The sequence below is a fragment of the Carlito syrichta genome, unplaced genomic scaffold (assembly GCF_000164805.1).
Source record: "Carlito syrichta isolate Samal-C Ts95f unplaced genomic scaffold, Tarsius_syrichta-2.0.1 Scaffold303144, whole genome shotgun sequence".
Lineage (NCBI taxonomy): Eukaryota > Metazoa > Chordata > Mammalia > Primates > Tarsiidae > Carlito > Carlito syrichta.
In genome coordinates, this window is record NW_007247240.1 from 129,425 (window position 1) to 138,729 (window position 9,305).

The window sequence follows — 9,305 nt, forward strand, 5'->3', positions numbered from 1 at the left end:
AATAAAATTGGCTTCAGTCCTGATCAGACTGTTCCCAGAAGAACTGCCTCCGAGTGGTCCTCTCGCCGTCTCCTGATTCTCCGGTGCGGGTCCTAACCCTTCCCTCCAAGGTCGGAGCGGGTCTTCGACAATTAATATAAATATTTTTAGAGGTAAAGGGTGAATACACCACATCCCCACATAAACTTTACCTATAAAATGTTATGGGTCAATCATTTCTCTTGGTCTTGTGGGATAGGTAGCATGGATAATTAAAACTAAAAATTATGATTAATTCTAAAAAAATCACTTTAGCCTGTGATTTGGCCTCCCCCTTACCAAATACTGAGGTAAACTCTGAACAGAAAATTATAAACTGTCAATTTGAGTTTCAGCTCTTCTTATTTCCTGGTGTTAGAAATAAATTAATAATAAAATGACACCTTTACTTTTTATCCCCAAACCCTTCACCATAGTGGGAAAAATAGACAATTCACAAAGGATTAAATGAAGACATTAGAAAGTCAGTTCTTAGCCTACAAGAAGGAACCTAACTCATTTTTGAGGACTAAAGCTTTTAGAGGAATTACTTGAATTCTTCTTGGTCCCTTTTTTGTTAGTTTTCCTCATAAAAGAGCTGAGACTTTTAAAACACCATTCACTTTGCAATAAAGATAAGCATAGTCACTTGGAGAAGTCAAGAATTGGTTATCAAAATTCTCATTTTTATTGTAATTCAAAGTCCTACAAAATGCCAGATCTCCCCAGCATCTAGTGGAACTATCACAGTCCATTTTCAACTAAAATTTAGGTTTACACTTAAAGTGAGAAGTTTAAAGATTTAAATTGGCTGAGGATTAAATGAGATAATGTGTGTAAAGCTCCCAGGAGAAATCAGGGCATTCAATAAAAGTTAACTGTTAATACAGTGGAAATAATTTCAACATTGTACATTGTTTTCCACATTTGCTTTTCCGCTTTGAGAATCTTCAGGCACATTTAAACCCAAACTGATTACAATGTCATAACTGTGATTGGACACTATTTCTTGGAGACTTTTTAAATACTCATGCCTTTAGTCTATACATGTAAGCTTTATATTCTTGCACTACTAAACCTGGATAAAAGTTTCAGAAGAGTTTGCTTTATCTCCTTCCAGGTGATAAAGTCATCCCGCTCTTTACACCTCAGTGTGAAAAATGCAGTTTGTAAGCACCCTGAAAGCAACTACTGCTTGAGAAACGAGTAGGTTTCTGATCCTCTCTTTGTGCAGCCATTGAATTTGCACATGAGTTATGCTCTTGTCTCATGCCCTAGTTTGTGTGTATTGCACTCCTCCAGTCTGAGCAAGCCTCGAGGGGTCATGCAGGATGGCACCACCAAGTTCACCTGCAGGAGAAAGTCCCTCCACCACTTCCTCGGCGTCAGCACATTTTCCCAGTACACAGTTGTAGATGAGATTGCAGTGGCCAAAATGGATGCCGCTTCACCATTGGAGAAGGTCTGCCTCATCGGCTGTGGATTTACAACTGGTTATGGCTCTGCAGTCAAAGTGGCCAAGGTAGGAATGACAATGGGTGATAAAAACCAGTCACCCTCAGACTGTCAGGAACAGAAAGGGAAGCAATTTTTCCTAAGAATCAGAGGGTGTTTTTCATAGATTTGGAGTATTAATTATGAGTATAAACACAGCCTCAGAAAAAATTGAGAGCATGCCCTAGAAAATTCACCCATTTATCACAGATGGAAAGCTATTGATACTTAAGAAAAAGAAAGTTTCATTTCTAATAACTATTCTTCCATACTTGTTCTTCATAGGATTATTAAATTTTAGGATCAAAAACTCATTTAGACACTCATTCTACGATTAGAAAGCACTTATATATGCATCAGGAACAGTAGCCTCTACTAGGTTCTGAAGCAGCAAAAATAAATCAAATGAATTGAGGAATATCTAGTTCATGTATTTCCCCCTACCAGGGTTAGAATCAATAGTAGATTACAAAGCCTTACCTGAAACACCTCTAAACTAAGGATCAGTCCCTTTGTGAATTTTAGAAAGTAATGAAGTTTCAGTGTTGTATTTAATCTACTCCTTAAGGGATTTAACTGCTACATCTACTACCCTGTCACAAACACAGACACACACACACACACACACACACACACACACACACACACACACACATACAAACACTTTCTTCAGAAGTGGTAAGCTTCAAGGAGAAATTCCTTAAAGTTTCCTTATCCCCAAAGTTTGAAAATCTAGTAGTCTCCTTCATTTTATGAAACTGAGGTCCAGAGTGATAAAGATTTTTGCCCCCAAATTTACTCTGGTTAGACTGAGACTAGAATATCCTTCTCAAATCTCCTGCCAAATCTTTAATCACAAGATAATTACCAGCATTTGAAATCACAATCACAAACCTTGTGTTTTTCTAAGTAAGGTAGAAAGCAGTGTTATACCCCATAGTACAGAATAACATTTAATGAATGAATGAGTGAATAGACATCCTTAAGGGAATATAACAATAGGATTATTTGGGACAAGAGCATTTTGCCCCCACTGAAGGCCAACTACAGGAGATTAGGTTTATCAAACAGCCCCTAGCCTATTTAAACAATTCATAGCATGCCTCTTTCAAATTTCTGTGACTTTAGCACTTAGTCCCTTGTGCAGTTGTCTGGTCTGTTTTGGCAAGTGGGCTAAGTACACCTACCCACAGACTGAGTGTACTCATAATAATGGATTTTATTTATAGGCCAACCGGGCATGGTGGCTCAAGCCTGAAATCCCAGCACTTTGGGAGGTTGAGGTGAGAGGATTGCCTGAGCCCACGGGTTCAAGAACAGCCTGGGCAACTTGGCAAGACCTCATCTCTACAATAAATCAAACCAGGCATGGTAGCACACACCTGTAGTTCTGGCTACTTGGAAGGCTGAGGTAGAAGGATTGCCTGAGTTCAGCAGGTTGACACTGGGAAGGCCATGTGCATGCCACTGCACTCCAACCTGAGCAATGAAGTGAGACTCCAACTTAAAAAAAATAGGCCAACTTTGTTTTGCACAATTGTTCATTAGTATATTTTTCAGAAATAGAGATATACCGGTTATGACTACTGAAAGTTAATAAACCAAGGACTTAGTGAGATTTTGATTGGCTTATTTTTCAGTCTTCAGAACTGACCCTTCCCACTTATTTTATTTTTCAAAAATTGCTTTTGTGTATGTATAAGATACTGGATGTAGCTACCAGTGTTTTTCAGCCATTGAGATTGCCTTCAAGATTGCAGTCACTGACATTTTGAATTCAAGATCATCCAGATCCCTGGTTCCCAGTCACCTGGGGACTGGGTTCCACCTCCACAGATTCTGACTTAGGAAGCATGCGCTTGACCTGGACACTGGATTTGTTTAAAGCTCCCCAGGTTAGTCTAATACACACAAAAGTTTGAAAACCACTGAACCAAAGAGTCTGAGTCGCTCTTGATAATGGACAAGGCATGGCACGCTATAAAGCTTAAGTACTTCTAACAATCATGACTGCATCCATTTTTTACATTTTCTGAAAAAACAGGTCACCAAGGGCTCTACCTGTGCTGTGTTTGGCCTGGGAGGAGTCGGCCTATCTCTTATCATGGGCTGTAAAGTAGCGGGTGCATCCAGAATCATTGCAGTGAACATTAACAAAGACAAATTTGCAAAGGTCAAAGAGCTGGGTGCCACTGAATGCATCAACCCTCAAGACTACAAGAAACTCATCCAGGAGGTGCTCTGGAAAATGAGTGATGGAGGTATGGATTTTTCATTTGAAGTCATTGGCCAACTTGACACTATGGTATGTACTACAGAGTGTGTTGGAATTTCTGGAGGATGCTTTCAGTCAGAGGAACAGAAATAGCACATATAAAGGATAATTTTTAAATAATGCAGTTTCCCAGTTCTTGTTACCTTGTTTCTTTAATTTATTGTTATGAGAAAAACCTGTCTCGAGTCATATTTTTTCTTTAGAAAGGGGAAGAGATTTGTTTTTTAGTTGAGTTACAGATTTAAATTATTAATTTTGAGTAAAACATTCTAATTCAACTAAATATAAGTAATATAAATTCTGTTCTCAGATTGGCAAGTTTTATTTTTCCCCATCTTAACAAAAACGATTTAACAATTGTTTTAATAAGTTCTAATTTTTTATCACATGTCATTTTTGGCCAAAAGTAATGAGTAATTTTAGGTCAAGTATTATTTTATTAACCAAAAACAGGCCCTAAGGACAGTGACCTTTAACACATTAGCACATTCTTATACTTTACCAGAGAAACATCACAGTGCATGGTACACAGCCTGTACCCTAATATCTATATGTTGAATTGAATACTTTCAAAAGTCAACAGATTTTATTGCCCCAATATGTAACAGCTACATATCTCATGGTATCGTTTATGGATCTCAAGAATAATACATGTAAAATACTTCACACAATGCTACCTGTCATGTGGTAAGTGCTTAACAAATGTGGATGACATTGTTGATATGAAATACTATTTCCAACCTGGCAGTGCTCACGGCATCTTTGGACTAGACATGGTATTACTTTTAAATAAATACTAATAGCACCTATTGTAATGGGAAGCACATCTCCAGCTCTATTTCACCTACTCAGAATTTTCAAGAATCATACTTAACAAGTGCCCAGAACCTGACAAGTGCCCATGGCTGAGGTTGCTCAATACATCCAGGAGTGTGGGTAACAGGGAGCAGTACCCTGATAATGAGGCTCTCTGCAGCCTTGACCTGGGACAATACTCCATAGACATGCAAAGTTTTCGACAGAATCCAACCTTTCACAAGCTAGGGCCTTCCTCTATGCTCTACTTCTATAATTTTTTCCCCCATTTTCTCATGTGGTACTGGATTATCAACTGATTTGAAGATACTAGATGTCTGGTAGCTACATGTTCTAAGGATATCCTTTTTAAAATTCAGAAACTAAAATCGTAGGACTAATTATTATATGCTGGGTGTTCTAAACCATTTTCTTTCTACATAACTTGTTCAAAACCTGACAAGAGGGAGGACTGTCTTTCTGTACTGTCTTTTCGTGTTCCAAAATAATAGATGTAATTCAATATACACTTTGGGAGGCAAAAACATTTTTAAAATGTCAAGTTTAGAAACGGACAGTTAAATAAGAATTCCTTAAAAGGAGACAATCAAGTGGACAAGAGACAAATTTTGATGATATAATCATTCTATCTTGTTCACCATCAATAGATCTGGTTCAAAGTACTGAGTTCAAAATAGCAACTTATAAATCAATGAAAAATGAATGAACAAACTTAGACATTGCCGGACAATCATGTGATAATGAAATAATATCCTTATTTAAGGAACCAGACTTTATATATTTTTTGCCTCTTTATTATTTCATAAAAAGAATTCAGTTAACACAAATTTACTCGTTAATTCTTTTATTAAAAAATATTTTATGAGAAGTTTCTAAATCCACAGCACTATCCTAGACATAAAAGAAAATGAAGAAGCAATAGACATCATCTCTTCCCTCCATGTAATCAGAATCTAATTAAGTCACCATTACACAATACTGTTCTCTATGAGTAGGAACTATCAGAGAGTCTACTTGAAGGATGCTAAATATTGCTTTTATTCCAGATGACTGCCCTGTTATGTTGTCATGAGGCCTGTGGCACAAGCGTCATTGTTGGGGTACCTCCTGATTCCCAAAGCTTATCAGTGAACCCTATGCTGCTCCTGACTGGACGCACCTGGAAAGGAGCCATTTTCGGTGGTTATGTAGTTAAGCTCAAGGGGCACATTCAAATGAACCTCAATATATCTCCCCTTTTATAAGGGACAAGACCAGGTTTTGAAAAAGCAACATGACCAAAAATAAATTAAAATTCCGGCTGAATCTATGGACTCCAAATCAACTGGATGTAGAATTAATGCAAACAGAAGGTCCCACAGAGACTTTTGTTCATGTCATCATTAACTGGGAACTTTCAGCACCACCTCTTTTTATACCTGTGATAGCATAAGGTAAAAAGATTTCCAGTAGGGCACAGGAAATAGTTAACAATAATTCATCTCTATATCCAAATTTAGATATCTGCTAAATGTGTTCCTTAACTGTGGACGTAATCATCAGTTCTATAATTTACCTGTGAGAGAACTAATAACTAAGAACCCTTGTTCATCTGGGGAGATTTTTTAACAAGACAAAGCACTGAAAAATTATATCAAAACACGCTATCTCTTACCATTATTGTTGTCTGTGGAATACAGCCCTTTTTAATTATTTTGTTATTTTAAAGATGTGGGATACAATTCAGGATTAGGTAGATAAGTGGTCATGCAGGTAAAGTTAGGCCTCCCTTTGGTTCCTGCTTTTCCTGGTTTGCGATTAGGTACCCTTATTGATGTTATGTGCCCACCCCCCACACTCCTTGCCTTCCTCTGGCAGCACCCTGCTATTGCCAATCCCTTTCTTACAGTTGTATGATAAACTTTCAGGGTCCGCTTATAAGTAAGAGCATGTGGTACTCAGTTTTTTGTTTCTGTGATAGATCACTGAGTATGATAGACTCTAAATTCATCCAAGGGTTGCAAAGTCCATAATTATGTCTGTCTTTGTGGCTGCATGATATTTCATTGTGTATATGTACCAGATTTTTAAAAATCTAGTCCACTTTCAATGGGCAGCATGGTTAGTTCCATGTTTTTGCTATTGTGAATAATAGGAATGCAGCACTTTTTATAAACTTTCATTGTAATTTTATTTGACATGTCTTCTCTCCAGTTCTTCTACTTACCTCTGGCTGAATCTAACAATGATATTGTCTTCTTTTCAGGCTATAAGAGTAAAAATTCTGTCCCCAAACTTGTGACTGATCTTATGACTAAGAAATATTCATTGGATGCATTAATAACCAATGTCCTACCTTTTGAAAAAATAAATGAAGGATTTGAACTGCTTCATTCTGGAAAGAGGTAGATTTTATGTTTTTGTTTTTTTATTATTTTTTTTTAATGTTAAAGATGTGGCATACAATTCAGGATTAAGTATACAAGTGGTTATCAGACAGGTAAAGTTTGGGCCTCCCTTTGATTCTTTTATTTTGTTTTTTTAATGGTGGGTGTTGGCTAACAGAGAATGAAAAAGTGAAAGAATAAGAAAAAAAGATGTAGTACCTTGGTTTTCCAACACCAGTTTGATATTTATATGTAGAGTATTTAAGATCCTATTGTGATAAGTTAAGAACAGTTGCTTTGCATTTCCTATTCTGTTGAAGCCAAATTTTGATGATCCAAGTCACTCAGTGTTCTTCACAGGAAAATACTCCCCCTACCAAAAAAAAGAAAGAAAAGAAAAAAAGAGAGAGATATATAGATGGATAGATAGATAGATAGATAGATAGATAGATAGATAGATAGATAGATAATCACAGAGCTATAGTTATAACAGTGTCATGAAGCCTCTGCGTAGTCACCTAAATAAGCCTGTCATCTAATGGTTGTAAATTTAAATTACATTCAGGACTTCCAACATTTTCATTATGAGTTGGTGGGACTACAGTGAGATTGCTTTCTAAACAGATATTACTAGGTCTTGGTGGGATTTTCTTTTTCAGTTTAGAAAGATGTTTTACAAATAAAAGGTATTGTAAAGAAAAGGAATACAAAACACTATTTTAAATGATGCCTTATATTTTCTGTAGTTTAGAGAAATAAGCTAATTCTACTTCCTACCTCTAACATTGAATACTTTGTTAGAGTATGAATTTTGCCACTTCCATTTATGCAAGGCACAAATGGTAACAGACAGGTTACTCTGCCTTCTAGCTCCACAGTGCATCTCTGTGGAGTAGCTTTTCTGCTACTCCAAACACTTCTCGTGGGATTTTCAGCTGCAAATGTATTACTCAGACATTCACCAAACTATAATACTAGATACTTCATCTGACAAGCATTCTTGAGAAAGGAAAGAAACTAGCATTCACAGAACACCAGCTAGTCTACAGAGTGTTTTATCTGCATTATCTCATGTGATTCTCAAACAATGCTCATAGGCCAGTTTCAATTGCATTGTGTTAGAGAGGAGAAAACTGAGACTCAAAGAAGACATGACTTGGCCAAAATCATGCAGGTAATAGGCAGGGGAGCCAAAATTCAAAGTTAAACCTGGTTGTTACTAAAGTCTATTCACTTTCTATTAAACCACACTGCCTCTTAAGAGCATATATGTACTGAACACAAGAGTCATCAAGTGTTATTTATCGTTGTAGTCATCATCATCAGATTGGAAAGATGATGGCAAATATATAGATGACCAAACCAGAGGACAGTGTTGAGCAACAAAAGAATTCATAAAGCATGCCTAAGTTATCTTAATAAAAACGTCATATAGATGTACACACATATTTAAATTAAATGAATTCTGTCGATTAGTAAAGATTAACAATTGAATGCTCAGTTTTGGTAAGAGAAAGTTGACATGGGCACATTCATACACTGCTTACACAAATATTAAGAATGATATCTTTTGGGGAAGGAAGCAATGGGTAATTTGTATCAGAAACAATTAAAAAATTGAGATCCTTTGTTTCAGTAATTTCATTTCTAAAAATCTATTCTACATAAAAATCAAATATTCAAACATATGTATATGCTTAAGCATGTGAACCTGTCACCTATAATATAAATAATAGAAAGATCATAAAGTCAAACATTAAGGAAATTATCAAAAAACTTCCAACCATGTATTAGAAATCAATAAAGCCATTAAAAAGAAATGACTTTATTGGAGAATTTTCATGAAGCAATTTTAGGATAATAAAGGATACAAATTGGATATACAACATGATTTTAAATTTTCAATAAGAGCAGTAAAAAAATGTGCATAAGTCAAGTAAGAAGTCGATAAAAATCCAAGAACTCAGTAACAATGGTTATTCCAAGACGTGACATTATAGATTAATTTCACTTTCTTTATCCTCCCTGTATTTTCTAAATTATCTACATGCATTTCTCTTATATGTATATCCACATATATGCAAAATTGTTTTAAAGAGACATGAAGATCATCTTCTAAAAGTATTTATCCATCAGAAGATGATTTCTAGAAAGAGTATTCATTTCAGGATAAATGCTACATTTCTAATCTTCACAAGAATAAAGACTGTTAGAATTAATACAAATGAGCTTCATTATCTGCTGAGAATCTTTAAACATCTTTGTATCAAAGCTCTATTAAACCTCCAGTATGATCTTAACCTTACTAAATTATCAGTTCTTTCAGGCACATTATC

The 9,305-nt window shown here is 35.9% G+C and overlaps 1 pseudogene; it reads left to right on the forward strand.

The window, feature by feature from the left end:
• LOC103260221 overlaps positions 1 to 8,024 on the forward strand; it is a 14,226-nt pseudogene extending 6,202 nt beyond the window's left edge.
• The last annotated feature ends 1,281 nt before the right edge of the window (positions 8,025 to 9,305 follow it).